Genomic DNA, 15,575 nt, shown 5'->3' with positions numbered 1-15,575 from the left:
CCGCCGCAGCCCCGGCCGCGGGGACCCTGCGGGTCTCGGGGAGCCCTTTGCCCTCGGGGGGTCTCTCGTGGGCACGGGGCGCTCGTCCCGGCGCCAGCGGCGGCAGCGGAAGGCAGCGGCCCGGCTCCGGCCCCTTTGTTCGAGGGAGGCTGCCGGAGCGGGGGGGGGGAGCGGAAGACGGCGGCGGAGGGTGTGGGAGCGAGAGAAGAACGACCGTGGGGTCCGGCTGCTGAAAGCATCCAGACCCTCTTGCTCCTCCATTCGTTTTTCTGGTGGGGTTTCTTTTTCTTTTTTTTTTTTTTTTTTGGGGGGGGGGGGGAATGGGGGAGGGCCTGCGTTTGACGCATTCAAATTCGAGTTTTCACAATCATTCACCATTAAAGTCGTGTACACACAAATCCCACAGAATAAGGACGGAGAGCTCCAGCACAATCATTATCCTTCCCCAAGAAGCAAATCCCACTCAAATTCCCGTTCTGTCCAGACTCTGTTACTGCTCTTAATCACATTGCACAAAGTTATACCGAATCCTCCCGGCACTGGCTGCATCCGATGCGTTACACATTTATTTATTTAAATGCTGATGTTCTGCTCCTGAGGAATAATGGGTGTAGATTGAAAGCGTTTTAACCTGGCTGTGGCACCCCTGGGAACAAGGCATGAGACAGCTGTAGATGCAAACAGAGGAGGGAGACAAGGGCTGTGGGAGTCTGGCCAGCCCTGCAGTGCCGAGCACGCCGTCCCCTCCCCACTGCAGTAATCTGGTAATCAGTATTGATAATTTGTAGTCGGTTGGAGACTTACCACTGCAGAAGGCCCTGTTAGGGATTCTGTCACTAGGGAAGAAAGGGCTCTTCAGCCTTAGGTTAACGACCTCGCAGCACACAAATACAAAGGTTTCTGCAGCAAGAGAGATGCCTGGAATCGTTAGGTTTGCCCAGAGATGGGTTGACTGTGTCACGCCAGTTTGCCTATTAATACCTGGTTAACAAGCTACATACACAAGCAATAAAAAGCAATGTAACTACCTAGTTCAGGTTTCTAAAAATACTAATTACAGCAGCATTCAATTAAAAAATGAAAGATAGGTTATTAAAAGCATCTTCCCTCTTTAAACTCACAAAGGTTAAGGGTTCTCTTCACCTTTCCTTTAAACCTTATTCTTCCTTATTATAGTTATTTGTTGAGAAAATTTGGATCTAGGCAGCCTATTAGAATAAGCCACTTTATTTCAAAAGCTTCTTCAAAGCAACAAATTTTATTTTCACGGGGAAAAATAGAGGCATTCTCAGTCATACACATTTCCAGTTAGTGCTAAATAAGCTACATTTGTTTTGCACTCAAGCTTTACCCAGTGGACCACTGAGAGAACTACAGAGCGCCTGATTTTTTTTCCCCTGTTGAGCACCATATTTTGCAAAGTGGCAATAAAGGCTAGATCCTGCTGCCACTGGAGCCAACAGTACATTTCTAATCAGCTTAAGCTGGCCCACTATTATGTTTCTGGCCCTGGTCCAGCAAGGCACTTAAGCAGGTGTCTGAGTTTGAGCATGTGAATAGTCCTACTGGCTTTGGACAGAACTCTTCACATGACTCAGGTTAGGCAGATGCTAAATAACTTGATAAGCCTGTGTCTATATTCTGCCACAGAAAGCAAAATTAAGCGTCATTTTCTCCTAGGCTCCATTAAATAAAAGGTTTTCAGGAAAAGCTCCTTTGACTTACGTAGGCATTTCAATAGCTGCAAGAACTTCTGGAGCTCAGCACACCCTGAATGCCCCTGAAGTTCTTCCTTCTGTTTAGTTTACAGAGTACATGAATGATGGACACCAGGCGTGCACACACGCACACGCATCTATTTATTTATTTGTCTTTGTGTCTTATTTTAAAATTCCATATAACACGACTGTACAGAAATTCTGAGGGCTTTTAAATTGCATCTTCCCCTTGACGCCATCTTCCAAATGAAATCTGGATTGTATGGATGGACTCCTTCATACCTTATGCTCCCCACCATACAGGATGTGTGTTAGATAAATCAGCAGCTTTTGCAGGTGTGGTCACTGCAGACCTGGTAGGCCATGTACTTGGTTGGATAAACTTTCTTAGGGTATGTACGTGGCAGTGCGAGGGTGAAGCAGCCAGTGATGGCACTGGAACTAAAAAAGGTGTCCGAAACCGTTATTTCATTGTTTCCTTGCGGTGTTTAATTTAAAGAATATTATTATGAAAACATCTTCAGACAATTATCATAGAGAAAGTCTCAGTCCCAGTTATGGTTCTTGTTTATTTTATAGGAAGTTGTTTAACAGAAATACATGGGGTATGTGTTAATAATGTGTTAAAGAAGTGTTTTAATTCAGGCTCCTTCTGAGATAGTCAGGAACTCTGTGAGGTGATAAATGGGTGGGATTATGAGGATACGGGAATTCAGACAGCGCCACGCTGCCTCCTTTGCATATCTCAGTAAGACTGATTAAACTGTTGTAAAAGTGCTTCAGAGTTGTTCTTCTACTTTTGTCATTCGCATTTTAGTTACAAGCTCAGACCTCGATACTTAGCTTGATGGATGCAGTGTCACTGCTAAGTTTGTCTATTAACTGAGTACTACATTATTGTTTTATCTGGTATGTAAACATACCTATGAAGTCATAAATAAGTGTATGGTTGTGAGTTTAACTGGTTCAATTATTTTAATAACTAGGCTTTTTTACTGCAAAGGGGTAAACATTCTGCCTCTGATCTGCCAGTACACTTAAACAGTTGCTTGATCTTCAACAATTGCACATGAGTAGTCATCTGGACATCAATGGCAGCGACAAGCTTCAAGTTAAACAACATATGGCTAAGCGCCAGGCTGAATTTGGACTGAACATGCTCCTTTCCATATTATGCGGTTTTTAGCAGAAGGTTTTTACCTCCCCCTTTCATAAATAAATACAGTTCTTCCCCTTTTATAAATAAATGAACACAAGTCAAGACCGAATTATTTTCAACTGTCAAAAAATTATATATCTGAAAAGACAAATAGGAAATTACTTTTAAGATGAGAATGAATGTAGACAAGATTCAGAAAAGAGTTTATTGCCTCATAATGTTAGCAGAAATGTGATTTGACTGAGACACCATTATTCCAAATTTTGTCAAGATCTAGCAGAAGAAACATCTCAATTTGTTTATTTTTCTGAGAATTGTGGTTACTAAGCTAATATAAAGTTACTGGCAAGTACAATTCACTGGAGAAGTGAAGGTTAACACCTATTCACATTCTTTTCCTGTTTTTAAAAAGTAGATTACTTTTCCTGCTATTGAGAATTAAGGCAGTAATAATTTTAAAAACAGTCCATATGGCTAAGAATTTATACTGCCTCATAGCAGTTCTTTACTTACCCTGTGAAGTATACAGGCAGGAGGATGGAGTGTCATCTATTCCGTCATCTTATGGAAAAGATCCCATAACATGCTGAGGAAATAAAAATAAAATTCAGCTGCTTGAACACTTCCAAAATGTTCTCTCACCTCCCCCTCTATCACCTCTTTGTCCCAATATAAGTTCTATTTAGACTAAAGGCTTCCCTGTTTAATAACCTATTCCTGTAATTCATTCACATTGATTTTTTTCAATTTAAATTTCCTTTAATTAATTAATTAAGCCTGGATATTTTTTTTTTCATTTCTTTGGTATTTGTACTACAGTAGTACATTTCACTAGATCACATTTTGCATGCCTATTTTTTACTATAAATATATGTGTAATCTAACCTCATGGTTAGATTTTTCTCAGGTGACATTGATATTCATCTCTTTAGAAAAGAATTCTCCATTTTCAAATTAATAGCATTAATTTAAAAAGCTCACTACAGAAGAGAGGTGGGACACTCATATCCAGCAATATGTTTAGATAGCATTTTAGCATTCAAAGACTATACAACATTAACTAATTAATTCTGCTAAAAGCCTTCTGTGAGAAGTAGGCTTTATTATATAGTCTGAAACACAGAGATCAGAGGGTTCTCATGACAGGTGGGTCTGGGCAATGCTTGACCTGTGCTGCAGCATTTTCATGTAGGTCTAATTTAACTACCTTATTAGTTTGTAGTCAAAAGGAACAAGAGATCTTCAGCACTCCTGAAAAACATCAAGCCTTAGGTGTCTTAAAGTAGGCATCCTAAAATGGTGCCACTCCAAACAATTGATATAGTTGGAAAATTAACTCACTAAAAGCTTTGCTAAAGATTATACAGCAAGAAAGCCATCACTTGAACGTACGGGACTGAGGGTGGCTCCTAGCCCTGTGACCAGTGGGCAATGACACAGCTGGAAGTGAAGTCCTCCCACAAGTCTTCTTGCAGCGCATGCTCTCCCCAGGCTGGACATATATTGAATACATTTGCTTTTCAACTTAAATTATCATGCTTCAAAGCCCTTTATCCTGGCACTGCCGGTAGTTCTGCCCAATGCTTTAAGGAGGAGCAAATGTCGCATCATGAACCAGCAGCGCTTACTTACCTCTGCAGTAACTACCTTCAAAAATCCAATGTTGGTTCTCCATATAAATCACCTTTCTAAACAAAAACACTTGCTCTCATCAAGTGGCTTGTAGAGAACATGTCTTCTTCAGCAGTATCCATAAAATGGATGATAGATGAACCAACTTTGCAAATGAGTCTTGCCTCGCTGGAGCCAGTGGAGTTCAGCCACTGGCCTCAACACAATCAGCTGATCTTTAGCCCGTGGGGACACAGAAATTGATAGCTGATTTGAAGGAATGGCTGCTATTCACAGTTCTTTCTAGGCTATGCACAGTTGTCATGCTATGAATTCTGTGGACACCGTCTGAGGTGGTGTTGGTTTTCATTCAGTTTAAAAATACTGTTGATCTCACTTGGAAGTGTGAGTCCCCCTGTAAACATCAGCCAGCAATTCTACCTGGGATGCATACCTCAGTCCTGCAAGGTGCTGGGCACCCATCACTACAGTGCAGGCAGTATCTATTGCTCTGGTTGCTCAGCACTTTTCAGAAAGAGGAAAAAATTGCTTTGGAGACCTCAGTCAGCACAGACCTGCCTCCTCAGTCAAAAAAAATGGACTGATGTGGAAATGCTGGCTCGTGGTAACAAAGTGTTCAAGACATTGTGTGTCTGAGCAATACCAGCATACAAAGCTGCTCTGTAATTATTTAATTTTCTCTTCCACTTACGATGTTTTTCTTTCTCCTGTCTGCAAATACATAACTTAACAAATGAAGTGAATTTAAGCTCTTTCTGCCAGGATGTGCAGTTAAACTGATGCACAGCATCCACACAAAACAGTAGACTTCACTGAATACATTTAGAAATGTTATTTTTTTGCAGGTACAGCTGTCGAATCCAAAAAGTTCTTAAATAAATTATGATTTATGCACTCATTCCAATACACAAAACGCATCACTGTCGTAGCAGTTATTGCGTGGAGAAATTGTGATCCTTCAGGGACGCAATCACAAAACAGGATTGTTGGGGTTTGGTGGGTTTTTTTCACCAGTTTTGCCCCAAGCAGGTGGTTTAGTTTAGAGAGGTGACTGAGGATAGAGTTCGTAAGGCTCTAAGGCACCTGCGGTGGGATACAGGTGTGACTGTACCTCCACAACACCTGGGCAGAGGTCAGTGCCTCTGGCTACGGTCAAACAGCGCATTGCTGAGGTTTGCCCAGAGTGAAGGTATTCATCACTCAGTGACCCGGAGGGAGATGCAGGGGGGAGCGGTGCGACTTCAGCCATCCTGGGGCACTTCACCCGCGGCCGCAGAGAAGCCCTGCTTCGGTCTCCTCCATCATGGTGGGAGGAAAAAGAGGTGGCGATGGGCACACTCCTGCCCCTCAGCCAAACAGCTGGTGGTTGGCCTCCAGGTGTGGTGGTGGGATGTGGTGGCCCTTGTCCCTGCATGTCCTCCCTCCCCAGAGAACACCAGAGCCACCAAGCTGTGGGAAAAGCATCGTGCTGGAGAGGGGACGAGAGGGCACATGGGAAGGAGGATGACCTCCACCTAGGAACTGGGAAGCCCTGGCTTATAGGACCATCGCCAGATTTTGCATGATAAAGCAAAATAGAAACAGTTGTGGGAGCAGAAAATAAAACTTGAGTTTCTTTGGGTGGCAGTTAGGACCCTTCAGCTTGAATCCCCTCCTTTCTGGAAGAGATTGAACCCAGCTCTGGCATTTCCCAGTCACAGGTGCTCACTGTAGACAGTTGTCCCAAACGGCAGGAGTAAGATGGCCAGCAATGTTTCCCCTCAGCTGCATTTTAACAGAGAGCAGTGGCTGCCCCTGCATTCCCCTTAGCTGCATTTTAAAAGAAAGGAGTGGCTGCCCCTGCATTTATGAAGGACCCTGTCCTATCTATGTGTGCCACATGCTCTCAGGAAATAGGCTACACAGATTTCTTCAGAGGATGGGATCTGGGTTGGAAGAACACCCAATTCCCAATGTTAGGGGATTAAACATTGCAAGTCTGAGGCACTCTTGCTTGTACAAAAAAGTAGCACCCTACAATGCACCGCCAATTTGAAGAGCACAAATTGTGGTATTTATGGATTTTCACAACCTCTCTGCAGCTGTGCAGGAATTTGCAGAATCCACATTTTGGATTTAGAAGCCTGAATTTTTCTTAAATATCATTTTAGGCACCTAGCTACTTTATTGGATTTGTCCCATAATCATTTTATAACCTGACTCTCTCTTCATTAAGATGGGGATAATCTTACATACTTACCTCAGAGCTGTGATGTGAGATTATGTTCCATACTGCAAGGAAATGTGTAACAATGCTCTGATGTTATAGAAGTTGCAAAAACCCATACTGATCAGATTAGGAAACAGAGCAACGTACCTTCTAAAGCTGTATTAGCATTCTGTGCTATTCAGGTACTTTTTATAATCCTTAGGGAATTTCTTAGGTAAAGAAAAAATAATTATGTGTATATTTTATACTACTGATTGGCATAGAGGTCTTCAAATTGAGAATTTATATTAAGCTAAGGTATGCTTTACCTGAAGCTAGCTAAGGTACCTTTTAATGCTTAAGTTTTTTTACATTTAAATATATTCATTGGCCACTAAGTGGCTACATAGCTATAACTTTTGATCTTGATACTATTTTTGATCCTTTCTAAAGTTATTGAAAACACAAATTGTCCTTTTGGCCTAAGATTTCTAATACACACATGTTCAAATTCATCCTCTGGTTTCCACTAGGATGACTCCTGATGTGATTCCATTAGCAGGGCTCCCTGAAGTGTCTAATACTATTATGGTTATTATTTTTTCCTTTCAAAAGACTGTAGAGACCACAGCCAGGCCAAAGATGCACAAAAATGTTTACCTACATTTGTATATAAAAGTGTAGCAAAAATGAAATTTTTTGGTTTACTGTATATTTGCACTGCAAATCCTCCATTACCTGAATGGAGCTGTAAGAAACATTTGCATGCTCCAAGGAAATCTTAATTTAAAATGAATGCATGAATAAAGCTCTGTAATTTTTCAAAGACATTTTTTGGAAGTGAAATTCACTTCTGTAACCCATTTTATCAGCCATTACTAAATACCACATTTAATTATTTTGATATATTTGTTTCTTACATCACTCATGAAAAGAAAGAGCAACTGATGTCACTCAGGAGTCATGTTTATAGTCACTTGAATATACAGTCTTTGTCTCCAGGTACTGGCATTTATTCAATTTATTATGTAGGTGTAATACAAAAGACTATTTCTAAGCTAATATCTTTTCTGTGTGTTTAGACATTTTTTGATGCTGTCAAGACTGCAGTCAGGGAGCTTTCAATATTATATGTTGTAGATAGGAAAGAAGCCCGTACTCACTGTTGTTTAAAAACTGAAATCTTTAATATTTGTCAAGAAAACAATTGTTCTCAAGGCAAATAGCTTCTTGCTGGGGAAACAATGTTCCACCTCTAAACATCATTATTTTCGAAGTAAAATACCAATAATGACTTATTAAGAAAAGTAATAGTAAGTTATATATATTTTAATCGGCACTGAGGATTCAAGTTACTCCCGTTTGAAGTGCATTCACATTTTTTGCAGTGAAACGTAAAGAAGGGAAATACCTTACTTAAAGAATCATACTGCGTTAGAGTAACAGTGTAAAAAAAATCACCTGCTAGTGGTGGGAGGCCTGAAAAACAGGATTAAACATGACAGAGGTACTTCTAAGTGCTCTGCAAAATTTTAAGTATTACTTTGCATAGCTTGGCAATGCTATTCAGAGGCCTCAGCTCTGCCGGCATCCTGATTTCTGCACAAAAGATGAGAAAAGTACTGTCAAGGGTAAAAAATTGCAATAATAAAAATAAATACCGAACCCTGGCAGAAAATTTAAGGCATTTAGAGAAGCAAACAGGAGTAATCTACAATACAAAGGTTACAAAATTACATTTAGTACATTTCTATGTAGTTACACAGATATAATTTCCTAGATTAAAACAAAAATTAAGAAAAGGTATCCTGGAAACAGAATATTATATCAGATGGACCTCAGTCTGTCCCTGAGCTGCTACTCTCATATTTTTACAGTCTTTTTAGTGCCATTTACACATGAGATGAAGGTCTGAGCTAGCAGTCAGGAAGATTTCTATTTCAGATGACTCTGAACTTTCTTATGAACAATCTGCCCTGCTAATCAGGGTTTCCCATCTGCTCCATCCCCACCACCTACTGATTTCCAGTTCCAGTCCATTTCCTTGGTACCCTTTCCCTCATTTTCTTAACCCAATCTCATTATCCAGTCAGTTACAGTGTCACCCTCATTCTTGGTCCAGTTTCAATCATGCCATCCCTTGACTGACCTTACTTTTGGGGTTTTTTTCCTTCTTTTTTTTTTAATTCATCTGCTCTCAGCAATTTCTTCCACCAGGCAGAGTCAACTCTCACCTCTTCACACAGCCCATTCCTTCTGGTAATCCTCCACACTTCTGTGAGGCCAGAAGGGCAGGAATTAAGACCACAGGATAGTTGTTTCCTCCTCTTTTTTCCAATTTCCAGCGCTCCTCTGGTCCACAGTGACCAAGAGGAGCAGTGTTTGAAGCATCACTCTCAGCCCACGTGGAATCAGTCTTGTCCAACACGAAGTGTCATCAGAGAAATTGGCTGTAAAGCTTGGACATGTCTCTCCCAGCCATGGCTGAAGCCTGAAGTCAGATATTTCAACAACTTATTCCACAGCCAGGCCTGGACAGATTTTTCAGATGAGGAATGATTTTCTGGCACAGAGAGCTAGAGCCTTTCAAACAAATGCAGTAAGTGCTTGTTTAGTTTACCATGTGCATGTATTTTTCCCTAGTCATCTTCCCAGAAATAGTGAAATTATTTTTGCTAAAAGCTTGTCCAAAATTCAGCAAGAGGCAGCCCTCCAGCCAAGAAAACTGTAGGCCAAATCATTGTAATTTAACAAAGCGATAGTCAGTGGAAGGAGGACTCCCATGTTTTCTAATGCAGTGGAAGAAAAAATGTGGCATTAGATGGGAAATAGCAATGGCTCACTGTGGTGTATGGGTCATACATTTAAGTGCCTAAGATGTGCAAGTGCCAGGAATACCGGTCTTGCTAGAATTACATCCTAAACCAGTGGAAATCTATGGTAGTAGACTCATGTCAATTTACATCTGGTGAACCCATTTTTTTCCCTCTTTAAATCTCCTGAAGCATCAGCTTAGGAAAGAAACCTCTCCTTTCTTATTTTGAAAAGTCATATAAAAGCCAGCTGCACTAATAAAGAAGAATTTGATTATACAGGAAAAGAGACTTTTTTATATGGGAAAAAGAATTTGATTATACAACAAAAGAGAAAAACCAGGCTGTTGTAAGTTGACGTTTGGATATCTCCAGCTCCTGCTACTTTTAGAACATACTGAAAAATATGACGGACAAGCCAGTCCTGGAAGTTTGATAAGTCTGTTATAAAGGATGGGCTGAACAACACAGAAGAAGCTCTGATTTGCCTTTAATGACAGACTATTGATGCTGGGATGTGCTGGTGCATAGTGCCCTGAAAATATAGGTATTGCAAGTGATGATCCTTTTTTATTCTAAACGAGCCAAGCACCCTCACACCAGAGCCCCATAGAAATCAATGGAGCATCTCTGCAGGGATCAACTCCTCATGTGGTTAATTTAGTAGCAGAGCAGTGTCTCTGAATTCATCAAGAACGAATGTGTAAGTGGAGGCCAGTACTGCAGAAAAATAGAGATAGATAGATAGATAGATCGCTACAGAGAAATAAATAGACTGACAGAACAAATGAATTCTAGAAATCTTCAGTAATATTTCAGAACAGGAAAAAAATCACTAACTTGAAAAACAGTATAAAAGAGGGAAGGAGAAGACAAAAGATGAAAAACAGAGGTGGATCATGAAAGACTAAATCAGGAGCAGTCACATTACTGAAAGTCCATATAAATTGTTATAGTGTAGACATTTATGCACCAATTTTACATCTTCAAAAATCAATTTATTTCTATTATGCAAATCTGAGCAAAGTGACTTAAAACACTTCCTTTGACCAGTGGTTCTTGTCCTAGTTTTATTGTAGCATCAATTGCAACAAAAATATCCCATGAGCAAATGTTCTCTGTCAGCCAATTTAATCAATTCTGAATAATATACTAATTTCTTTGCACCGTCAGCATGGTTTCAAAGAAGAGGCTGTCATTCTTTGTTTTTCTTTCCTTCTCATTCATTTTACACATCTTCTGATTAAATTACTCAATAATATTTATAATCTATGCTTAACTATGATAAATTTTAGCAATATGCTGTTGAGTGGTATCATTATTTTCTTAATGGAGGCAATCAAATGTTTGAATATATGCATAAAGACATGGTAGGATACAATAGTAGAAGTATAAATCAGGTAATTAGTGATAATAGCTGCATAGATAGTTTAGTTAAAGATCATAGAGAAAAATCTGAAAGCCACAGAATAACAGAATGAATACGTCAAAAGTTTCATCTTAGAAAGCCCCCCCAGAAAGCATCTATTGGGTAAAACTTAAATGCACCAAAGTCAAAGAGAGCTTTTTGATTGACTTAAAATGAAGCTGGGATTTCATCCACAAATGATCTGATTGCTAGTAAAACAGTATTAATCAGCTCGAGATCAGGGCTGACAAAAATTTCAAACTATTGTAATTAATTTTACTGGGAGTTAGGAGAAGTTCATGATGGTAGAGTGATGCAGGACACAGGCCATATCTTCTAGATGGGCTTCTAGAGGACCACTGATAAATGGATGCTCAGTGGATGCTCAAGCTGAAGCTTTATTTTAGCATACCTACTTTGCATGTATTTTTTCTCAGGCTAAGAAAGGATGTGCAAATTGGAAAATGCTTGTCACCTAGCAGGAGTCAAGGTTATTGACTTCACACAGGTCACTTCATTGATTGTTGTCACTGCTCAAATCAGTTTTACTAAAAAAAGCAAAGAACGACCAATTAAATAAATCTCTCAGAGTTATTTTATGGTCTGGATTAGGTCTTAAGTTTGATCTATATAAATGTTTTCAATTGTGCCAATTTCTGGTTAAAACAAGCACATTTATATCCATGTGCTCTATTTCCAATATGATTTTATGGTTTTGCTCAATAACAAAACTTGCAGAGACTCCAGATTTGTTGTGCTACATAAGTTAATACTCACTGATGACCAGACCACTATTTTATTTGCAACAATTCCAAGAATAAAATGATCATTTAGACTCCACTGTCTACACAAAATCGTCCCAGTGAGGCAAAGCCAAAATTTAAAAGAATAGTGACAATAACTCTCTTTATTTGCTTTTATGTATCTTTTTTTATTGCCTGTGTCTACTCTGTATGGCTTATTGCTAGCTTTGCAAGCAAGCTTAAATGCTGAGAGAGTTTTCACCAAATCTGAAAGGGTACTTGGAAGACTGTATTTCAGAAAAGCGGTGGGATGGCTGGGGAAGTGGCCTATGGTGATGGCCACATCTGAAGTCCGGCTGCTGAACAGCTGGGGTCTCTTCCTGGTGCTACCCCAATGAGATGCTCTTGGAACATGGCAAAAGGAAACTGGGAGGTTCTTTGGCAAGAAGGGAGGTTCGATGGAGGGCAGCAAGTGAGTGGGTGGTTGGGGGAAGAGCCGGGAAAGGAGCCCGAGGGATTTGGTTCTGTAGTGTGCTGGGGATGAGCTTACCAAGAGTCTGCAGCCAATGCACAAATCCTGAATGACGGCAACAGTCAGAGGGCCAGTGAGATGAGATGTGTTTTTGTTGGGACAGCAAGCACTAGAAGATGTGAATAACAAAGAGGAGTGGAGCTGGGGCTGTAAGTTGCTAACAAACCCTCCCGCCCACAATGGCACACAAAAAATTAAGCTCGCTCTGGGAATTGAACTATGGAGAAACTGGTTGGAAGGACATCTAGAGGTCATCTAGCCTGCCCTCCTGCTTGAAGAAGTACCATTGCCACTTTGTCTAACCAACTCCTGAATGGATGATCTTACAACTTCCCAAGCCACAATTTGTGGCTGTTGTTCTTTCTTCTGTTATCTGAAAAGAGTTTGGGTCTGTCTTTCATTGATCTTTCCGTCAAGTAGTTGTAAGCAGCTTGTCCCTTAGCCACCTCTTTACCCAACTAAATAAACCTGACCTCCTCCATCGCCCTTCACAGGCCACATGGTTAAGGTCCCTCACCTTCCTGGTAGCCCTCCACTGGACTTTCACCTCTTCCTCCATGTCCCTCTTAAATTGGGGGGCCCAAAACTGGATGCGGTACCTCAGGTGCACTCCACAGCATCACATACCTTCAACCACTGGTGAACCCAACCTCCCCTCCTGTTGCTTCACACACACCTCTGCTTCTGGCCTGCTGCTTCTCTCCATTTTCCCAGTATGACCCCTTTAAAAGAAAGGTGGAAGAAATAGCAAAAAAACTCCTCCTTATGAGACTTTCAGAGCCAACCTACATATGCTGAATTTATTTCTGTAAATTTATTTTTAAAAAAAGTCACTGCCCCAGTATCCGTTCCTGTTTTGATGCTTAGACTTCATCTTTCAGCACTGACAGTTATGGGTTTATGTAGCCACACACTGAAACATCCGAAATCTCACTTGGGCATTTTTACTCTCTTCAGGACTGTGTAGAAGACTAGAAGAAAATTATCTTGTGTCTTTAAATGCTGTGAGAACAGATTTTCACAGTGAAAACATTGAACGCTGAAATGTCTAGAAGGAGCCCCAATTTCTAGATTTGGGGACCTGCCAAAAGATACTTTTCCTAGTCATTCTGCTGCCCACTTGTTAGGAGATAACACCAAGTGAAAAGATGAGTTTTACAGAATCAGCTTTGTATCAACATGGTTGATCAGGGAGTTGCTGTCATTTTTGTTTACTCTGTGCAGTGCTTTCAAAGTCCTTCAAAACCTAAAGACATTATTTTTTAACCAAAGGATTTCTCCAAGCATAAACACACCGTTGATAGGCTTCCTATGCAGGGAGATTCTTAAATTGGGGACTAAATTTCTCTAAACCCAGAAATTCAGTCCTTTGGAATATCTTGTAATTAAATAAATACAGCCCCTTGTTCCCACATATACCCAATTGAGTAGACTCTTAAATTTGTATAAAAGCATTTAACTTTCTATAGTCTTTGTTATGAAAAGAGGGATTTAAGCCATAGGATATAAAGTACCAGAGTATAAGGCAGAGTATCAGGTAATCTGCAACACAGTTTCCATTATCACACCTCCTTGGGTTTTAAAGCAAAATCCTCCACAAACACAAGTTGTGTCCACAGGCAAACTGTAATACCAAACAGTTTTATACAGAAACTTAAAAGTCATTAACTAAGAGCTTATTTTGTTCTGGCATTCAAATTTAAAATACTACTATTAATTAACGCAATTATAATATGTATGCCATTGTCTGTATTATTGCAAGAATAGGAACCCTTCATTTTTAAGTAATCTACTTACATACATTATTTGCAATCGTGTGCAGAAAGCGAACTAATGCCTTTTTTCAAACTGATGAGACATCTTTATTTTAAAATGTCCCATAAAATTAAAATTCCATTCAAAACCCAGAAGAAAATTGGATTTTTCAAACTGTCTCCTTTCATTGTCTTTTGCATGTTGACATTTAGTCAGTAGTCATGGCAGCCAGTAAAAGTGATTGTGTAGCATAAAGATGCAGTTACACATATTTTGTTTTGGGTTAAATACATTAAATACATGCAGATTGCTCAAAATCAACCAATAAACTTACATTAAAAAAGCTCAAGATATTTTTATGTATACACATATATGTAAACTAAATAATGAATGCTTCTATGTGTTTGCTATTCAGACACTGTAAAATGGGGTTTCTAGTCTATATTAAATGATTAGTTTGAGGGGTACCTTCCACAGCCCTCACAGCAGCATATTGTCTCTGAAATGGATTCTCCTGATAATTATGGTATGAAAATAATTGCAATAGGTTCTGCACTCAGTGAAATGACTCAGCAAGCAAGGAATACATTGAATTACTGGAATGGAAAGATCAGGAGTCCAGGCCTACTGCAAATTATAATTGTGTTTATCCCATATAATATAAACACAAATTTCTAGTTAGCTAATCGCCCTCAGTATTTTCTTTGCCTAAAGCAAAAAAAAAAAGGCACCTTGCAATTGAATTTGCTTATTGTTTTCTGAGCCTTAAGTTATGAATACCTAATATTCTGGCCTTCATCAGTTCAAAGCACAATTTTTAAAATATTGGAAGACATCAAAGATATCTGCACTTTGGAATGGCACAGGATATGTATTAACGAGGGTTGTGGTTACAAGCCCTATATGACCTATAAAAAAAAAGTCACATTTTATATCCGACTTGCAGTTCTGTTAAAACCACATGTGTATCTGATCCCAGAAAAATGGCAAGGACCAGCCTGTCTGTTAATGGAAATTGGCACTGTAGCAATGCATCTCTGTTCCCTTGATTGAGGTACTCCGTAACAGCTGAGATTCCCTGAATGATGAAAACACAGAAAGTTGGGTTCTTTACCCATTCTTTCTTAATTGTCTGCTTTGCTGAAGCATTTTGGGCCATTCCTTTGCTTGATGCTGTGTCAATGGCTTGCTTTCAGAATATATGGGTAATTCTGCTAAAAATTTGCTCTCTTGAGAAGCTCGGTGTAGGTCTTAGAAAAATTTGACTGTAATCTCAGTCCAAAGATGGGGGGGAGGGGGGATTTTGTAATGTAATTGAAGTAATATCAGTACAAACCCAGAAAGGATCTACTGTGTCCAGATGAAAAGAAACAGCAGCAGAACTCTTACTTCAATTGCGAAGACTGACAATATGCCAGGATTATGTCATTACTCTCTAGGCATGATAATACACAGCCGCCATGGAATAAAATTACATCCAATGTCAGTGGGTGATGCATGGCCGGGTGATGCAAGACCAGGAAGAGTTTGAGCCTACATAAAGGGATCAGGGTGATGCAAAATTAAGTCAGTGGAAGCCTCTGAAGAGATCATTGGTAAAAATTGAATAAATGCCACCATTCCAAGC

The 15,575-nt window shown here is 39.9% G+C and overlaps 1 protein-coding gene across 1 annotated transcript in view; it reads left to right on the top strand.

The window, feature by feature from the left end:
• The window catches only part of STMN2 (stathmin 2), a 41,531-nt gene that overhangs the window by 1,271 nt on the left and 24,685 nt on the right, over positions 1-15,575 (top strand). The gene's annotated exons all lie outside the window — the stretch shown is intronic.

This window comes from Haliaeetus leucocephalus, unplaced genomic scaffold (assembly GCF_000737465.1).
Source record: "Haliaeetus leucocephalus isolate CR32 unplaced genomic scaffold, Haliaeetus_leucocephalus-4.0 Scaffold506, whole genome shotgun sequence".
Taxonomy (NCBI): domain Eukaryota; kingdom Metazoa; phylum Chordata; class Aves; order Accipitriformes; family Accipitridae; genus Haliaeetus; species Haliaeetus leucocephalus.
This window is presented reverse-complemented; position numbering and strand designations above follow the sequence as displayed.